The sequence below is a fragment of the Brassica napus genome, chromosome C9 (assembly GCF_020379485.1).
Source record: "Brassica napus cultivar Da-Ae chromosome C9, Da-Ae, whole genome shotgun sequence".
Taxonomy (NCBI): Eukaryota; Viridiplantae; Streptophyta; class Magnoliopsida; order Brassicales; family Brassicaceae; genus Brassica; species Brassica napus.
Genome location: NC_063452.1, coordinates 43,170,332 through 43,191,487, shown reverse-complemented (window position 1 = coordinate 43,191,487; position 21,156 = coordinate 43,170,332). Strand labels below are relative to the sequence as shown.

The 21,156-nt window shown below is 41.3% G+C and overlaps 1 non-coding gene across 1 annotated transcript; it reads right to left on the bottom strand.

The window, feature by feature from the left end:
- Positions 1-9,667: 9,667 nt before the first annotated feature.
- LOC125593801 lies at positions 9,668-9,774 on the bottom strand. Its single transcript, XR_007329692.1, has one exon. It is a non-coding gene; the product is annotated as a small nucleolar RNA R71 (small nucleolar RNA).
- Positions 9,775-21,156: the final 11,382 nt, after the last annotated feature.

Genomic DNA, 21,156 nt, shown 5'->3' with positions numbered 1-21,156 from the left:
CTCTAATTGGTCGTTCATTTACGAGGAATTAGCGAGACCCGCTTTTTAATTTACGAGGAATGAGCGAGGCCCGCGTTTTCTTACTACGAGTTTTTTACGACGAATACGGCTTACGTGGAATTAACGAGCCCCGCGTTCTTTATTTTTAAAAATCATCGTAAGTTCCTCGTTAATTTACGAGAAATACACGAGGATTATGTTTAAATCCCTAAAATCCGAAACCCCAAACCCCATCTTCCTCATCTTCTACTTCATATATATTCAAAACCCCAACCCCATCCTCCCTTTAACCTCAGATCCATTCCAAACCCCAAATTCTAAAACCACAATTCCTTAAGTTATAATCTCAATCTCTTCTTTCTAAATTCAAACCCCCCATTACCTTACACAAAAATCAAATTACATAAATAGATTTTCATGATTAAATCCATCAAATAACATGCATTATGTCTGAAAATCAATCATATTAAAAACAAATACATCAATCGGATACATCGACATTCTCGTCATCACTAGAAACATCATCATTTTCATTAAACTCGTCTTCAACAGATTCGACTGTGGTATCGTCGGTAAGATCTTCGTACTCATGATTATGCGGATCAGTGAGAAGGATGTCATCAATTTTTTGTTCAGGTTCCTCGACTTCATTTATCTGTTCTTCTTGCAATGGTGGTTCTTCTCTGTTGGGGTAAAAATCGGTCACGACGGAATCAATGTCTGAAAGTCCGTAAAAATCGGCATGAACGTTTTTACGAAAAATAAATCTTAGAAAAAGATTTATTTTTACGAAGAATCTTGCGGAGAAAACACATTCACGAAAAATCGGAGAAAGACTCGAACAAGGTTGTCGCGTAGCAACCAGCGCAAAAGCTGGTCGCTACGTAGCGACCAAGCACGTACATGGCTCGGTCGCTACGTAGCGACTGGGCACGTACACGGCTCAGTCGCTACGTAGCGACCGAGCACGTACACGGCTCGGTCGCTACATGTTCGGTCGCTACGTAGCAACCGAGCTTCAGGGAGAGCTCGGTCGCTACGTAGCGACCGAGCTCTCCCTGAAGCTCGGTTGCTACATAGCGACCGAACACGTACACGGCTCGGTCGTTACATAGCGACCAAGCTCTCACCAAAGCTCAGTCGCTACATAGCGACTGAGCACGTACACGGCTCGGTCGTTACGTAGCGACCAAGCTCTCACCAAAGCTCGGTCGCTACGTAGCGACCGAGCTCTCCCCGAAGCTCGGTCCCTACATAGCGACCAAGCACATACGCGGCTCGGTCGCTACGCAGTGACCGTGCTTTCTTAAAAATCTATATGACATGAATCCATGCATTCTCGTCTACTCTTTAATGCTATCTCCCGAAGACTGTAGCCAACCCATTTCATGTTTCTCGTCATTTGAAGTCATCAATCGAACTTTACGATAAAAACCGTGGAAAGTTCGTTTTTATCGAATGAAGCCGTAATAAACGTTTCGAGTCAAACAACGGCCCAAAGAGACCTAAGACGTGACTCAAAACCCACTTACGATTTCTTAACCAAAAGCCCATAAACCGTAGGACGGTTTATGCTTGGTTCGCAAGGAAAGATAAATGTCAAGTTTCCGCGGATAAATACGAAATTTTGAAGATAATTACGAAGATCAGAAAAAATGGAATATCTCCATTTTTATGCCATGATGGCTTAAGGGCAGAAGAGGAAAAGCGTAAACCGACGTAGGAGCCAATATATAAGGAGTCCTAGGCAAGAGTCATAAGAGGACTTTTCTCAGAGTAAACTTAGCACTTAGAGCAATTAGGCATATTTCCGTTTTTGTTATTCGATCTACGACTCAACTAGGTTATTGCCGTCTTAGGGTTTAGAACTAGGAATCTTGCCGACAGCTCTGGTAGCCCAGACTCTTATCTTGTTGTAATGCTCAAACGCGAATTCGGAATAAGATCTATTTTGCTCTCTTTTCGATTTCTTATACTTTATCGTTGTCATTATTGTGTTCTGATTGCTTGGCGTGTGGTATTAGTAGATATCTGGGACCTCTGGGAAATTAGAGTTTTCCTAGCTTCCTTATTTAAACGGAAATCGACATTGCGAATTTTGGTTCCCACAGTTTGGCGCTAGAAGGAGGGGGGGGGGGGGGGTACAGATCAATCTAACTCTCAGCCACAAAACGCTTGATCAAAACAATGTCTGGAAACACGAAAGACAAAATCACAGTTTGTAACAACGCTGGTAAGACAACCCCAGCCGCCACTGCGCATATGGCCAACGATTACGGAAACGCCATAGTGCCTAAAAAAAATCAAAAAAAAACCTAGCCGCGACTTTTCGCCAACAGGAAGTGCTACGAGACGAGCTTGCGATTTCTCTGTCTAAACATAAAGGAAAATGATAAATTTTATCAAATCCCGTAAGTTTGGCTCATTTCCGAGTTAAAGAAGTTTCCGTTGAGATTTTACGACGAAAACAAGTAGGACTCTTCTTGGCTTGCTTTCACTCGCTACGTAGCGACCTGTCAGACCTTCACTCGCTACATAATGACCTGTCATGCCTCAGAAAGGTCGTCCTTTAGGTTCTCTTTTGAATCCTCATCGAAACGCTTTTCGTTTCGTCTGAATCGGAGTTTCCGTTGAGATTTTACGACAAAAAAAGTAAGACTCGTCTAAACTCCTTCGCTTGCTCCTACTCGCCCTTACCTCCATCTTTGTGTTCTCCTTCAATTCTCGATCGAAACGTCTCTTGTTTTGTCTTGATTGGAGTTACCATTGAAACTTTACGATAAAAAAAACCGCAAAGACTTGTTTTCTCGCTTGGATTCATATTAATCGTAAAAAACGGCAACGGTTAACTTAACACCTTAGCCGCCTCAACTATACGATTACGTTGAACCTTTTTATAAAAATTGACGTCGTATCTAAGGAGAAGATAACAGCCAAGTTCGGAAGATAAATGTCAAGTTTAAAGGATAAAGACCAATATCGAAAATGGCAAACATTCACGAGAAGAGGAAGGGGAAATAAGCAAGCAAAATTGAGAAGAGACAAAATTGCGTCTTCGAGAGAACTAAGGTATTTCCGACTTGAAATTTTTGAAATCAGACTTGGAATTTTCGTAGGAAATTACTAAGAAATAAAAACGCTTTTGAGACTGCCAGAGAAATTTAGGGAACGTAAAACCTAGGTGGATAGTCTAGAGAAGTCTTAGGCAATTTTTCTTGTCTCGATATATCGTTCCATAACCGTTCAGCCAGATCTTGCAAACCGATCTAAACTCTCCAAAAATCGAGAAACGATCGCCACGCATATCAAGCTCGCTTCCTAAAGAGAGAAAAAACTAGAGACATGAATGTCGTCTTAAAACCGATTCGTTTCTAGTAATTTTTTCAGAACCGACATATTCCAAGTTGTCAAAGTGGAAACAAACCAAATCACAGTCCAAGCGTCGTCTTTAAATCGTCCAGGATTATTGATCATTTCAAACCTTAGAAGAAGAAACGTACATAACCCTTCAAAGTATCGGTTCAACTGTTTTCTTTCGTAAAAAAAAAAGGGGAGTAGGTACGTATACTATACTCGTATACTCCCAAACTTCAAAAAAAATTTGCAAATCGTCTCAAATAGTGAAACAACAATCTAAAATTCGTCTAAACGCTAGCAACATATCCAGACGATCATGAACATAATCTCAAAGACTATACATCATTTCTTGTCGCAATCATGCGTACAGAAAAAATATACCAATATCAAACTGAAACTCGACGATTAGCCAAAGTATTGAAGCCCTTTCTAGTTTTAGAAAGCCAGTTTCGTTTAAAAATATCTACGAGAAATCTTCTATCACCAAAGCATTTCTTTCAGTTTCCGTTGTACCAAGTGAGTCACGGAAAAGTATCGAAAACATTTGTGATGAAGAAAACTCGAGAATAGATGTAGCATCGTGCACAAAGAGACGCTTTCCTCCCGATGGTGGCTAGATCCACCTCTGGTCGACCAATTCGTTCCAGAAACGAATATGTCATGAGAATCCTTTCATAAAACCTATGAAAAACGTTCTGCGACTAGATTGTAATGAAATAAACTTCGGTAACACTCCATGAGTAACTCCAAGCAACTTTCACCAAGGATCGAAATCACAGCAGAAACGTTTCTCGTGAAACGCACAGAAATAACGCTACTTTAACATATGTTTACATATGACCGATCTACAACGTTCGTAAAACCAGTCTCCGTTACTTACGCGAAAAATCCTTCGTACAATCAGACCAAGTCTTACGAAGAAACTTTCTAATGTTAACATAACAGGCTTTATGAAGAACCATGCGGCTCGCTGGCTTATGCTAAAGATTCGATTTTCATAAGACTATAGGTCACATTATACGAAATATCGTCGTATAACTGAAACCTAGAGCGGAGAATCGTTTTCTACGACTATCGGCCATATTAGCATGGATAACCCCGGCAAACTTGGCCTATCAATCTCGACATGCGCTCTTTGGCCCTCGGTCAATTACGCCTTCCACTAAAGGTCCAAACCAATATTTGTCATCCCCTTTAAAGACGATCGTAAACTAACATGACCTTAAATGTTAAAGTACCGTGGTCTAATCCTTGACCTACAACATCCTTGGCTATCTGAGTGAACACATCCCTCACGCCAAGCCAAACTATTTGAGAAACCATAGCTCCATCACTTAACGGGTAAACGACAATCTACGATTTGTCTAAAAATGTCGTGTCACTATTAAGAGAATATTTATCGTATAGCCTACAGTCGGAAGTCATATGATAAATTCTCCGTAACGAAACTCAGTCCTAACAACCAAATAGTTAAAAGAAGATCTAAACTTTTCGAAAATTGACCGAGTTCAATACGCTCCACAATGCACTTTAAACCCACAACGTTTTACCCATAATACACGGTATGTAAGGAAAAATTCGTAACAAATCTTCTAGAGCTATACGAAACATACTAAAAAATGCACGAAATAGATCTCGGAAAGCCAACACTTCACAAAGCAATATGAAGGAAAACGCTTCTTCCCATGAAAAAATTTACGCGACAACTCAGTCCTAATTCCTCGATAGCAAATCAAATTATTAGCATCCAAACAGGAACAAAAATTTTGGCTGCGAACATCTGTAGTCAAACAAGAACGTTTCTCAAAGGCAGGGCTAAGACTAAACCCTTGCAACATCGCAAAACATCTTCAAGCCCGTGAACATTTCAAGCACGAAACGCGGCATACGAAAGAATAACAAATCTTCAGCCTCGCGAGACGTCGCAGACGCCTAAAGATTTGTTCTTCGACAAAATTTCATTCCTCGATAAAAACACTTTCTTGGAAGACCAGACAGTCCTACGCACTAACATCTTCTTAAAAACATATCCTTCGCGAAGACTCGAAATTGTATTTTTTACCATTAAGTTTGTTGCTGATCACAACGAACTCTTAACGTCTTAAACAGACTTAGCCATCTCGTGGAGATGACTCTCGTACATCCGACACAAGGATAATAGCGCTATAAAAGAAACCCAAAATTTTTGGTCAGCACTTCAAGGAGGCTTAAAACTTGTCCTTGGAGAGATGCTCGGTTCCAACCATACAAGTCGTATAAGCCGAGAACCTATCGCGGACTTTAAATCGGTATGGAATCAGGATGAAACTGAAATTGGATACTTAAGTCGAATTAGTCATCGCACCCTCTAAAACCAGGAGGAAACCTAGGTCTTGCCCTAAAACCAGTGCACTGGTCTCTAACATCTCTAGGCAGAGAACCTTGATAAGAGATCCCAAAATTTGTCTCTTTGCCAATATTCGAGCGTCTTCAGAAATCCCGCAAGATTTACACACTGCGGAAAACTCTCGAAACAGATCACGGATATAGCAGTTCACACAGAGTTAGATTACGATATGACAACTCGTAGTCTTCCTTCTACACCCATATAAAATGCCATCGGCAGCAACACGCCTGATAACCGCTACATAAAAACTAGACCTTAAAGGTCTCGCTGGAAAACAAGTCATAAGAACCTTAACTCCAAGATGAACTACGAAAGGCTTGATCCCTTCAACAAGGGTACGTAGGCAGCCATCATAAGGCGCATCCCCAATCTTATCGCGTTCTACTCTTAGAAGAGCGAGAAGACCACTTACCACGAACCTTTTCGACCATTAATTTCGCCTAACTCACCTAACTTGCCAAGCCACTCGCTAAAACCTCACGCTTGAAGCTCATGGTTCTAACGAGCTGGGGGCTAAAACGTACACGGCTCGGTCGCTATGTAGGGACCGTGCTTTCTTAAAAATTGATATGACACGAATCCATGCATTCTCGTCTACTCTTTAATGCTATCTCCCGAAGACCGTAGCCAACCCATTTCATGTTTCTCGTCATTTGAAGTCATCAATCGAACTTTACGATAAAAACCGCGGAAAGTTTGTTTTTATCGAAAGAAGCTGTAATAAACGTTTCGAGTCAAACAACGGCCCAAAGAGACCTAAGACGTGACTCGAAACCCACTTACGATTTCTTAACCAAAAGCCCATAAACCGTTGGACGGTTTATGCTTGGTTCGCAAGGAAAGATAAATGTCAAGTTTCCGCGGATAAATACGAAATTTTAAAGATAATTATGAAGATCGGAAAAAATGGAATATCTCCATTTTTATGCCATGACGGCTTAAGGGCAGAAGAGGAAAAGCGTAAATCGACCTAGGAGCCAGTATATAAGGAGTCCTAGGCAAGAGTCATAAGAGGACTTTTCTCAGAGCAAACTTAGCACTTAGAGCAATTAGGCATATTTCCGTTTTTGTTATTCGAGCTGCGACTCAACTAGGTTATTGCTGTCTTAGGGTTTAGAACTAGGAATTTCGCCGATAGCTCTCGTAGCCCAGGCTCTTACCTTGTTGTAACGCTCAAACGCGAATTCGGAATAAGATGTACTTTGCTCTCTTTTCGATTTCTTATACTTTATCGTTGTCATTATTGTGTTCTGATTGCTTGGCGTGTGGTATTAGCAGATATCCAGGACCTCTGGGAAATTAGGGTTTTTCTAGTTTCCTTATTTAAACGGAAATCGACAGTGCAAATTTCGGTTCCCACATTCTCCCCTGATGATTCGTCCACGAGGTGTAACTTTGATCACGGCAAACCAATTTATTCCCGATTCTCTCATCCGAGGGTATGGAAGGAAGCTAACTTGGTCTGCTTGTGAAGCTAAGAAGGAAGGCTCGAATTTGTTGTACCTGCAAAAATAAAGACAACGTAGAAATTAATCATACAGATCATGTATGCCAAAAAAAGAATTTGTTGTACCTTTGTCCACCATTGACATCAACTACACCGAATTAGTTAAACCGAACACCTCTGTTGACGACGGGGTCGAACCATTCACATTTGAAGATGACGCGTTTCAGCTTCAATAACCCTGGAAATTCCACTTCAATAATCTCCTGCAAGATCCCGTAGAAATCTGTCTCGCCTTTCACACATATTCCATAGTTACTGATATATTGCCTATTTGCATTGTTTTAAGACCCCATTTTGCACATAATGATATATAGATTAGGAATTTAGCATCTTTAGAATCCATATTGCATTCATATGTCCTAATCAGGTAGTGGAGTGTCCTATGGAGTAATTGGAAGTGTTTAGAAGCATTATGGCTCAAGAACAGATGGAAAATGATGTTTGTTCGAGTTCAAGCGAGCACAACTCGGGTTGAGCCAACGCGGGTTCTCTTACCCGCGTCGAGGCAACGAGAGGAACCAACGAAGAGCTCCAACGCGGCTTGGATCACGCGGACACCGCTACCCGCACGCACAGGGAGAAACAAAGCATCGACGATCTCACGCGGGTTCGGTGACGCGGGGTCGCATACCCGCGTAGGAAGAGGAGAAGCTGACGTTCTGATGCGGGATGAAGCCACGCGGAGACGCCTACCCGCTCGTATGAAGAAAGAAGCTCGACGGCCATCCGACGCGGGTGGTGTGACGCGGGGTATGCCCAGTCGCTTCAAACCGAGTCGAGATTTATCCTTAGTCGAATTTTAATGTTTTTAAAGGCTTTTTAGACTTTTTAATGGAAACCATTAGGTTTAGCAAAGACATATAAATACTTTTGTAATCCCAAGAGAGGATCTTGGCTTGTTTTTATCTAATAACAAAGAACTTTTAAGTGAAAGATCTTATCTTGATCATTTCTTCTTGTGATTTGCTTGATTAATCTGATCATTAATCATGATTAGCACCAAATCATCATTGATTCTTGGGGTCATCATGACGAGTAGTGAGTAGTCATCTTTGGATTCATGGGTGAGGGAGACTAAGGGTGATTAAGTTAGATCTAAGGTGTTTTAGTATAGATCCATCTTGTTCCTTGCTAGTAGAGTACTTTTTATTCAACTTTAGAGTTGACCTCTCTAAAGTTGAGCTCTAGGCATTTCACACCTGAAAGGTGTTTGATGAAATGCCTGAACCAACTCTCCTAAGCTTTTAACATTCTTTACCAAAGAGATTTGTTGTTAAAGGTGTTAAGATGGCTAGTAGACTTGAGATTAATGATTACTGAGATAACATTCAACCAAAGAGATTTGATGCTTGAGTTATCTTAGTAAATGAGCATTCATCTAGAGATAGAGTTTGTTTAGGATGGTGTCTAGGTCTAAGGTAGAGAGATTGGTTGAAAGTTAACATCTTTAGATTGAAACTTGATCACCCAAGGTCAATTCCTTTAGCCCATGAGTTCTCTTATCTCATAAGAAAGAAAGCTTTGTCCTTTATTGCATTTCAGTAGCATTCTGGTTCAAAAATCATCTCATCAATTGATAGTATTTAGATTAAGCATGGTCTTGCATTCCCTTTGCTTTAGAATCACTTAGAACTGGTTTGACATCCTTTATTCTACAACATTTAATTGGGAGCCTTGAAACTCCTATCATCAAATTGGCGCCGTTGCCAAATTCTAAGTTGATTGTGACATTGAGATTTAGTCATTTGCTTGAGACTAAGTCAATTTTTGTTTAATTGTGTTATTGCTTTTTTTTCTTTTTCTCCCTTTCATTTCAGGTGTATGAACACAAGGAGCAGAGGTCCAACAAACCTAGTTCCAAGAGTTGAAGACATTAGAGCACTTGAGAGGGAGAATGCAAGACAGAAAAGAGAAGGAGAGCAACAGGCTCACTTGCAAAGGTTGGGGTTTGATATGGAGAATCTGCCTCAAGATGGTGATGCCAAGGAGGCATTGGTCCAAGAGCTGATCACCTTCGACCACAGCGCCAGCCACAACATCTACCACGCCAAGCTCGCGCCATTGGAGCCTATGATCAACCTCACATTAATGGTCATAGGTTAGGAATCAGAGCACCACCAGTGGAGAACAACAACTTCGAGATCAAGTCAGGGCTGCTCAACACCATAGAGAACAACAAGTATCATGGTCTTGCTGCTGAAGACCCTTTTGATCACTTGTACAAGTTTGATAAGTATTGTGGTTTGTCCAAGACAAATGGTGTTTCTGAGGATGCCTTCAAGTTGAAGCTGTTCCCTTTCTCTTTGGGAGACAAGGCACACCAATGGGAGAAGACTCTTCCAAGTGACAGTGTCACCACTTGGGAAGAGTGCAAGAGAGCTTTCCTAGACAAGTTCTTCTCTACTTCAAGGACAGCTAAGATCAGGAACGAAATCTCTGAGTTTCAACAGAAAGGTCTAGAGAGTTTCAGTGAAGCATGGGAGAGGTTCAAGGGCTATTGGTCTCAATGCCCTCATCATGGTTTCAGCAAAGAGAGTTTGCTTAGCACCTTCTACAGAAGAGCTCTACCACAGTGCAGAAACAAGCTTGACACTGCCAGCAATGGTTTCTTCTTGGGGAGAACCAAGGAAGAGGCAGAGGAACTGGTAGATAACATGGCTAAGAGTGACTCGGTCTACAGTGAGGAGCATGATTGAGTCAACAGAAGTGATGATCAGCAAACAAAGAAAGAGATCAAGTCCTTGCAAGAGAAGATGAACTTGCTTCTTTCCAAACAAGCTAAGAAAGAGCAGATGAACTTTGTGGGTGGTCCTATTCAAGAGGTTCCTCCCAAGATCAATGAGGTTGATGGTTTGGAAGGTCAAGAAGAGTTGTGCTTCATCAACAACAATGGTTCTTGGTACAGGAAAGAGCCTAACTTTCAGTACAACAACTACCAGCAAAGGTCTTACTCTAACAACCAGCAAAGAGGATACCAGCAGAAGCAAAACACTCAGCAATGGAGCTATCAACCTAGGCAAAACACCCCTCCTGGTTTCAACAATAACAACAATCAATTTTCCCAAGCTCCAGCTTCAGATACAAGTGTGGATGCAATGTTCAAGAAACTTTTAGATTTTCAGGCAAAGAATGAGAAGACAATGGTTTATGAGTTCAAGAACATTCACTCCAAGATTGATGGAAGCTACAATGAGCTCAACAACAAGATCCGACATTTGGAGAACCAGTTTGCTTCAATGAATTCTCAACCAAGTCGCCAACAAGGGGCATTACCTGGAAAGCCAGAGCAAAATCCTAAGGAAACAATGAAAGCAATCACCTACGGAGTGGTAAACAGTTACCTCCAAGAATTCTCACCAAGGATGGTGAAAAGCATGGTGGGGAGGTGGCTATCAACATTGATGATGAAGTGGTGATTGTAGATGAGAAGGTTGATGAAGAAATTCTAGAAAAGATTGTTGAAGCTAAGGGTAAAGGAAAGGTTGGAGAAGAGAAGAGAACACTGAAACATGGTGAAACTGCTACTCCAACAAAGGAATCCTCTTTTGTTCCTCCTCCCTATGAGCCAAAGCTACCTTTCCCTGGGAGATTCAAAAGACAGCTATTGGAGAAGTACAAGGCACTCTTTGAGAAGCAAATGAGTGAAGTTCATGTCACAATGCCCATCATTGATGCTTTTATGTTGGTTCCTCAATACAACAAATTCTTGAAAGAAGATATGGCTGCAAGGAAGAGAGAGATGGAGGGCATGATGATCCTTACCCACGAGTGCAGTGCCATTATCCAGAGGTTAGATGTTCCAAGGAAGCTAGTGGGTCCAGGATGTTTCACCTTACCTTGTGCTCTAGCACCCATGGTGTTTGAGCGGTGTCTGTGCGATCTTGGGGATAGTGTCAGCTTGATGCCTTTGTCTATTGCAAAGAAGCTTGGATTTAATCAATATAAGAAGTGTAAACTTTCTTTGGTGTAGGCTTATAGATCAGTGAAGATTCCTGTTGGTATTTTAGAAGACCTTCCCCTGATGGTTGGTAACTTTGAGATCCCTACTGATTTTGTTGTGTTGGAGATGGGGGAGGAAACCCAAGACCCTTTGATCCTTGGAAGACCATTCTTAGCCACAGCAGGAGCTATCGTGAATGTTAGACAAGGAAAGATTGATCTTCATCTTGGACAAGGGAACATCCTCCACTTTGACATCAATGAAGTGATGAAGAAGCCGACCATCCAGAACCAAGTTTTCTACATTGATGAAATGGATGCTCTAGCTGATGAGCTTCTAGAATAGTTAGCACTTGAAGACTCTCTACAGCATGCTTTAACAATTGAGAGAGAAGTCCAAGTGATTGAGAACAAGGAAAGTGATGCATATGTGAAGATGCTGGACTCTCACAAGGGGATTAGTGGTGAAGAACAAAATGAGGAGCTTTCATATGAGATTCACCATACTTCCTCAGCTACTCAACAAGAGAACCTCCAAGAGGATGATTCGAGTGAACTCAAGGCACCAAAAGTGGAGTTTAAATCTCTTCCCCATGGTGTAAGGTATGCTTTCCTTGGCCCTAATGAAACTTACCCTGTCATAGTGAGTAGTGAGCTTAGTGAAGATGAATTGTCTAAACTTTTGAATGAACTTAAAAAGTATAGAAAGGAAATAGGCTACTCACTAGATGATATTAAAGGGATATCACCTTCTTTATGCATGCATATGATACATCTAGAGGATGAGTCTATGACTTCTATAGAACATCAGAGAAGGTTGAATCCCAACTTGAAAGATGTTGTTAAGAAAGAGATTCTAAAACTCTTAGATGCAGGAGTAATTTATCCTATTTCGGATAGCAAATGGGTGTCTCCTGTGCATGTTGTCCCAAAGAAGGGAGGAATTACTGTGATAAAAATGATAAGAATGAACTAATACCAACAAGAACAATAACAGGACATAGGATGTGCATAGATTATCAAAAACTTAACTCAGCATCTAGAAAATATCATTTTCCATTGCCATTCATTGATCAAATGCTTGAGAGACTTGCAAATCATCCCTATTATTGTTTTCTTGATGGGTATTCAGGGTTCTTCCAAATCCCCATACATCCAAATGATCAAGAGAAAACGACTTTCACATGCCCCTATGGTACCTTTGCTTATCGAAGGATGCCATTTCGGCTATGTAATGCTCCAGCCACTTTCCAAAGATGCATGATGTCTATTTTCTCTGATCTTATAGAGGATGTTGTGGAGGTATTTATGGATGACTTCTCTGTCTACGGATCTTCGTTTTCTTCTTGTTTGTCCAATCTTAGCAGGGTCCTCAAGAGATGTGAAGAGACCAACCTTGTGCTGAACTGGGAGAAGTGTCACTTCATGGTTAAGGAAGGGATTGTGCTTGGACACAAGATTTCAAAAAGGGGGATTGAGGTAGGCAAGGCCAAGATCGAAGTGATGGTTGGATTAGCTCCACCAAAAACGGTTAAAGACATTAGAAGCTTCCTTGGTCATGCTGTATTCTATAGAAGATTCATCCAAGACTTCTCAATGATAGCAAGGCAAATGACTAAGCTTTTATGCAAGGAAGCTGCATTCAACTTTGATTGGGAATGTCTGGATGCATTCAAGAAGTTGAAAGACAAGCTGGTTAGTGCCCCCATTGTGCAGCCACCAGATTGGGATCTACCCTTTGAGATCATGTGTGACGCTAGTGACTATGCTGTGGGAGCTGTTCTTGGTCAAAAGAAGGACAAGAAGACTCATGTTATCTAATATGTGAGTAAACTCTTGATGAAGCCCAAATGAAGTATGCTACAACTGAGAAGGAGCTGCTAGCCATTGTCTATGCCTTTGAGAAGTTCAGAAGCTACTTGGGTGGGTCAAAAGTCATAGTCTACACTGATCATGCTGCATTGAGACATCTCATGGCCAAGAAAGATGCTAAGCCAAGACTGTTGAGGTGGATCTTGCTGCTACAAGAGTTTGACCTTGAGATCAGAGACAAGCCAGGAGTTGAAAATGGTGTAACTGATCACTTGTCTAGACTGAAAATTGATAGTGGGATCCCTATTGATGAAGGGCTTCCCGAAGAACAGATCATGGCAATTGGAGCAGTAGTAACAGTTTGTGAAACTGGAAGGAAGCTTGAAGAGGTGAAGGCAACTGAAGAGAAAGGTCCTTGGTATGCTGATTTGGTGAACTATTTAGCTTGTGGACGAGAGCCAATAGGTCTTGACGGATATGCCAAGAAGAAGTTCTACAAAGATGTGAAGAGATACTATTGGGATGAGCCTTACCTCTACATCCTTTGTAGAGATCAACTCTATAGAAGAGCAGTAGCTGAAGAAGAAGTCGAAGGAATTCTCACACACTGTCATGGATCATCGTATGGAGGTCATTTCACTACTTTCAAGACTGTCTCAAAGGTGTTACAAGCTGGGTTTTGGTGGCCTCATATGTTCAAGGACACTCAAGACTTTGTCTCTAGATGTGATTCATACCAAAGAAAAGGGAACATCACCAAAAGGAATGAGATGCCTCAAAACCCAATTCTAGAAGTGGAGGTGTTTGATGTGTGGGGTATTGATTTCATGGGACCATTTCCATCATCTTTTCGCAACAAATACATCCTTGTAGCTGTTTACTATGTCTCCAAGTGGGTAGAAGCTGTAGCAAGTCCTACCAATGATTCTAGAGTGGTGATCAAGATGTTCAAAAGCACCATCTTTCCAAGGTTTGGAGTTCCAAGAGTTGTCATCAGTGATGGAGGCTCCCACTTCATCAACAAACTGTTTGAAAGTCTTCTCAAGAAGAATGGTGTGAAGCATAAGGTTGCAACTCCCTACCATCCTCAGACAAGTGGTCAAGTTGAGATCTCCAACAGAGAAATCAAGTCTATTTTGGAGAAAACTGTGGGGACTACAAGAAAAGACTGGTCTATCAAGCTAGATGATGCACTTTGGACTTATAGGACAGCTTACAAGACCCCTTTAGGAACCACACCTTTTAACCTTGTGTATGGAAAGGCTTGTCACCTACCAGTTGAGCTTGAATACAAGGCATTATGGGCTGTAAAGTTACTGAACTTTGACATCAAGAGTGCCAAGGAGAAGCTAAATGAGCTTGATGAGATTAGACTTGAGGCTTTTGAGAACTCAAAGATTTACAAGGAGAAAACCAAAGCTTTTCATGACAAGAAGATCTTGAAGAGAGAATTCAGTGCTGGAGATCAAGTGCTTCTCTACAACTCTGGACTGAAGTTGTTTCCTAGGAAGCTCAAGTCAAGATGGTCTGGTCCTTTCAAGATAAAGGAAGTTAGGCCATATGGGGCAATTGTGTTATGGGATAAGAATGGCGGAGACTTTACAGTCAATGGACAAAGAGTTAAGCTCTACATGGGAACCACAATGGAGGAGAAAATAATCTCGGTTTCACTCTCCGACCTCATCACAGCCTAGCCAAAGGGAAGCAAAGTCAAGCTAGAGACTTTAAACAAGCTCACTTGGGAGGAAGTCTCATGTCTATCCTTGTATATACTTCACTAAAAAAAAAAAAAAAAATGAAAAAACAACGCGGGATAGGTGGCGCGGGGTGAGTTCCTTCACCCGCTCGTACGAATTTGGTCGGAGACGACGTTCCAACACGGGTTAGCCCACGCGGGTTGCCTTACCCGCGTCGCTTCGTCGATGTCTTGACGCGGGGTGGAGTCACGCGGGTTGCTCTACCCGCTCGCACGACGAACACGATCGATGGCTTGACGCGGGGTGAAGTCACACGGGTTGATCTACCCGCTCGCACGACGAACACGATCGATGGCTTGACGCGGGGTGGAGTCACGCGGGTTGCTCTACCCGCTCGCACGATGAACACGATCGATGGCTTGACGCGGGGTGGAGTCATGCGGGTTGCTCTACCCGCTCGCACAACGAACACGATCGATGGCTTGACGCGGGGTGGAGTCACGTGGGTTGCTCTACCTGCTCGCACGACGAACACGATCGATGACATTGTCACGCGGGGAGCGCAATGCGGGTCCCGGTGTTTCCTTCTACCCGCGTCACTCAGGTCTAACCCGCTCAGGTATGTTTTCTAACCCTAATCCCGACCCGTTTCACCCCTAAATTACCCTACCCCGCGTCTCTCTCTCTTCCGTTTCCCTCATCTCACTTTCACAAAACATCAAAACCTCCCTCACCAAATCACCCATATCACACTCAATTCTTCACCAAATCAATCCATTCTTCTTCCTAAATCAAAGCTTTCACCCCTGTAGTCTATTTTCTTGTTTCACATCTACATTTCCTTTCATCCAAAACAAGGTATTGTATCATAAAGTTCAATTTCATAGGTCTCATGAACCTTAGAAATTTGAACTTGAAATTTGATCCTTCTCTTGCTTGATACTTGTGAAATAGACTAGGGAAAGCTTATATATCATGTTGGGTTGTTGATCCTATGGTGAAATTGAGTTGAATTTGAACTTTGAAAAATTAGGGTTCATGAGATTTGGGGATTTTTTTCGAAATTGCTTTATTCAAATATGATTTTGGTTTGGTTTGGTTTGGTTAGTTAGGGTGTTTGACAACTTAATTAGAGAACTTACTAATTGAAGAACTCATTTGATGCTTAAATTTTGCTTAAAAGCCTTATTCTTTGCTTATGATCATATCTTGTGTGCAATGTGATAGTTTTGTTAGAACTGAATCATTATGAATTGAATTCCAATTTGCATTGCCAAGTTTCCTTCTCCCATTTGCTTATCCTTTTCCACCGGTTAATTGTCCACACCATATTTCCAAAAAAGGAACCAGGCACTGTTAATGATGAGGAGCTACAACTTCTTCACCAAACCGTTCAACATTATGCTCATCCTTCTCAGTTGCCTTTTGTCGATGCTGATTTCTACAAGAACTTTGGAATGGTGGGATTCTTTGTGAAGCGCCTCGTCCACTACAAGGAATGGGCTTGGACAACAAGTGACTCAGAGCCTCAGGTTGACATTGGTGGTTTGATAACCCCATTGCTTCAGTTCAAGGATATACCCTTAGAAGATGATCCAACTAGTCCCGCCTTCTTAGGCGGAAGCTACTTGAAGAAAGCTCAGTACTTCAGTGGAAGGTTCAATGGAACTTGCGTCTATTCTTACATACAGTCTACACGAGAGGTTGAAGTGCTTCTCCCAAACACCGCCCTGACAAGCTTGACTAGGCCTGGAGCTATTAGCTTTGATATTGGGAGTGAGCACTTCCTTGGTCCCCATGGTCCTTTAGGCCCCATGAGATCTCCCAAGAGGAAGAAGACAGCAGATAAATGTGGTGTCTTCCAGGAAGAAACTTCCGGTCTAAACTCTGAGCTCCTCTATGGTCCTCCTCGTTACCACTTTGAGCAGCATCCGGGAGCTCTTCCCCATGGACCCATTCGCCAAGCTCATGAGCATATCAGCAACCTCCAACGATGGAAAAAGGCTCAGGACAGAACAATCTTCAAGCTCAAAGACAAGTGTAAGGCGTTGAGTAAGACCGTGAAGAGGCAAGCAGAAGCTTCAGCTCAGTTCATGAAGAAGGTAGCTGATATACTGACTAGAGGAGCTGTAGCGGGATGTTCATCATCAGACTTTGACTTCCTTACCCCTCAGCCTCAGCCCTCAATTGGTCCTTTAGCACTCAGACTTCCCGCCACCAAGAAAGAGCTGCTCCGCCAAAAGAGAAACCCACCAGCTCAACCGTCCGATTCAGGAAACAAATCTCCATCCCTTGCCTCTACAGATGAGGCATCAGCCTCTTCCCACGCTTCATAGAGAGGTACTCCACCACTTCCCATTGTATATACCAGTTTTTCTTTGCATTTATCTCTCTTTTCGATATCTCCTTCAACTTCCTAACACAGAGACTGTGTGAACTAAGTTTGGGGGAGGTATCAAGTATTTGATCATGTTTTCTTCGATGATTTGAGTCTCATGCATTGCATTGTACATACATATATGCCTAGAAAAACCAAAAAAATTGAAAAATTTGAAAAATACAAAAAGAAACATGTAGTTGCATCACTTGCACTTTTAGGATTGAGTCTAGAGCATATAGGTTGCATTCACTTGCATTGAGAACAATGATTTAAAATGCCTTGAAAGAACCCTTGTCTAGCACTCAAAATGACATCCTAGTTAAACATATCAAGTAGCTTAAGCATCTCTTGAAAACCTTGCACGCTTCGAGCCTTGAAAACTCTTCTTGAAACTTGTTTGCTTGCTTGATGTTGGCATTTTTCTTGAGATCAGCTCCAACCCGAACTTGGCTTTAATGAACTTAATTTCTCTTGCACATGGGCATTTGCATACTTGATCATGGATCTCATACACATTTGGGTTATCTTATTCCTTTATATACCAATCTTTGTTAACCTAAATGGCACTCCATACCCTACAACCCTAGCCATTCTTTGAGACCAAACATTTAATTGCATGAGTGAAGCCTCTTTTGATAGTTTTTCATGTGCAAAATCTTGAGAGTATTGGAGTCGACATAGGTTTATTCTCATCTCTTGCTAGCACAATGAGTTAGCATCTGGGAATGGTGAGAGGGGTTTGTGTATTCTAAACTTCAATATCTTGGGTTTGGGAAGTGAGAAAGATGAGAGAGATGAGCAAAAGAGTATAAATAGAAAAGAAAACTCTAGGGATAAAAAGAAAATATGAAGCTCTTGATTATGCAACAAAGAACCTTCACAAAAAAAAAAAAAAAAAAAATCAAGGAGAAGTTGGGGAAGGGAATGAAAAAGAGTTAGAGCTTATAAAAAGTGAGGTAAAATCCCTAGTGGTTGAGTCAAAAGAAAAAGAGAATTGTTCATTGGGTGAGTGATGTGAGGGGTTTACTTTGATTTTGAGATGATGATAAAAAGGGGGTAGAACTTGTGATTACTTATAACAAAAGGGGTAGGACGATGAGAATGAATCATGTATGCATGAGTTGCTTTTATTCTTAGATAAATTTTGCATAATGATTAAGCTCCTTGTTTCTGAGTGATAGCCACCTTGAAATGATGACATTTGAACCCTTCTCTCTTCATTCATATTAGACCATACTTACTTAGCCAAATGATTGAGATCATGTGCCCATTTGTGAGAACTCACCATGTGTGTGTGTGTGAATCAATGTGAGAGCTGGTTTAAAGAACTTGTTGGTTGATGAGTATTGCAACTTGTGTAAAGGCATAATGAGTATTGATAGGCCTAGAGAAGCTAGAGTACAATAAGAGAGTTGTTCATACTATTTGCTATGTTTCCTTAGGATGTTAAATTGAGTACTAGGAAGTGTTACTTTTGGCTATGAGTTCCCACCTTCAAACCTCTTTCCCTTATGAGTTCTTGCAAAGCCACTTGAGGACAAGTAAAGAACAAGTTCGGGGGAGTTGATATCTTGCATATTTGCATTGTTTTAAGTCCCCATTTTGCACATAATGATCATATAGATTAGGAATTTAGCATCTTTAGAATCCATATTGCATTCATATGTCCTAATCAGGTAGTGGCGTGTCCTATGGAATAATTGGAAGTGTTTAGAAGCATTATGGCTCAAGAACAGATGGAAAATGATGTTAGTTCGAGTTCAAGCGAGCACAACTCGGGTTGAGCCAACGCGGGTTCTCTTACCCGCGTCGAGGCATCGAGAGGAACCAACGAAGAGCTCCAACGCGGCTTGGATCACGCGGACACCGCTACCCGCACGCACCGGGAGAAACGAAGCATCGACGATCTCACGCGGGTTCGGTGACGCGGGGTCGCATACCCGCGTAGGAAGAGGAGAAGCTGACGTTCTGACACGGGATGAAGCCACGTGGAGACGCCTACCCGCTCGTATGATGAAAGAAGCTCGACGACCATCCGACGTGGGTGGTGTGACGCGGGGTATGCCCAGTCGCTTCAACCCGAGTCGAGATTTATCCTTAGTCGAATTTTAATGTTTTTAAGGGCTTTTTAAACTTTTTAATGGAAACCATTAGGTTTACCAAAGACATATAAATACTTTTCTAATCCCAAGAGAGGATCTTGGCTTGTTTTTATCTAATAACAAAGAACTTTTAGGTGAAAGATCTTATCTTGATAATTTCTTCTTGTGATTTGCTTGATTAATCTGATCATTAATCATGATTAGCACCAAATCATCATTGATTCTTGGGCTCATCATGAAGAGTAGTGAGTAGTCATTTTTGGATTCATGGGTGAGGGAGACTAAGGGTGATTAAGCTAGATCTAAGGTGTTTTAGTATAGATCCATCTTGTTCCTTGCTAGTAGAGTACTTTTTATGCAATTTTAGAGTTGGCCTCTCTAAAGTTGAGCTCTAGGCATTTCACACCTGAAAGGTGTTTGATGAAATGTCTGAACCAACTGTCCTAAGCTATTAACATTCTTTACCAAAGAGATTTGTTGTTAAAGGTGTTAAGATGGCTAGTAGACTTGAGATTAATGATTACTCAGATAACATTCAACCAAAGAGATTTGATGCTTGAGTTATCTTAGTAAATGAGCATTCATCTAGAGATAGAGTTTGTTTAGGATGGTGTCTAGGTCTAAGGTAGAGAGATTGGTTGAAAGTTAACATCTTTAGATTGAAACTTGATCACTCAAGGTCAATTCCTTTAGCCCATGAGTTCTCTTATCTCATAAGAAAGAAAGCTTTGTCCTTTATTGCATTTCAGTAGCATTCTGGTTCAAAAATCATCTCATCAATTGATAGCATTTAGATTAAGCATGGTCTTGCATTCCCTTTGGTTTAGAATCACTTAGAACTGGTTTGACATCCTTTATTCTACAACATTTGATTGGGAGCCTTGAAACTCCTATCATCAGTTACTGGTCGCCCGCTGTCTACCATACTCATATGTGTGAAAAGTATAGCCTCGTGTGAAATACCTATGTGATGTGGTGACCTTTTCAAGTGGAGCTTGAATGACTTCGTTAAACCACGTACGGTAATCTTTGTCGTCGTTATAATCAACCTGCCAAAATAAAGAGAACGTTGAAATGTATATCATGTATGCAAGAGTTTGATCGATCAACCTGCAAATGGTGATGATAAGAGTTTGAGTTAATACCTGATTCTTCAACCACTTAGTAAAGTGTTGATCTTTCCTTCTGTCTACGTCACTTGTGGATATTCCTAGGAAAGTTTCTTCGACTTGAGAAACAAATAGGCAGTAAAATCACATTTTATATTAATTAATCTTTGGAAATTATATTTCTTATACTTATATGTGTTTAGAAGTTTTCATAAAATATGTTACCTTTCAAAATAACGCATCAATGGATCCTCGCAATTGAGTAGAAAATAGGTGTGTGCACTATGAGCTTCCTCTTCACTCGACCACCAAACCTTTTTCGATTTTCCACCGATTCGCCCAATCTGGCTAAAGATGTCTGGAACACCAGCAACTGCATATGTTGGCGCGACACCACCATCATCATATCTTCTTGGAGCTCTTTTCCGGGTACGTACTTTTGACGCAAAGTAGTACGATGTGAAGTAAGAAGTTTCTTCCGTCAAACTTCCAGCAATTATAGAACCTTCAATTTTGAGAGGTTTTTGCTTTTCCCTTCAAATATTTCATGGCACTCTCATAATGATACATCCATCCGTAATGTACAGGTCCACGAAGCAATGCCTCATATGGGAGGTGGACAGCTAGATGCTCCATGACGTCAAAAAATGTCGGAAGAAATATCTTCTCCAAGTTGCACAATAAGATGGAGATGTTCTCGTGAAGTTGTTCCACAACTTCTTCTTTAAGAGTGTGTGTGCTCAGATCCCTGAAAAATGCCCCAATGCCTTGTATATTCCAAAAACAATTAAACACATTAGTAGTCATATATTATTGCAAACTAAACCATTAATTATAAAATTAATGCGTTATAATATACTACCTACA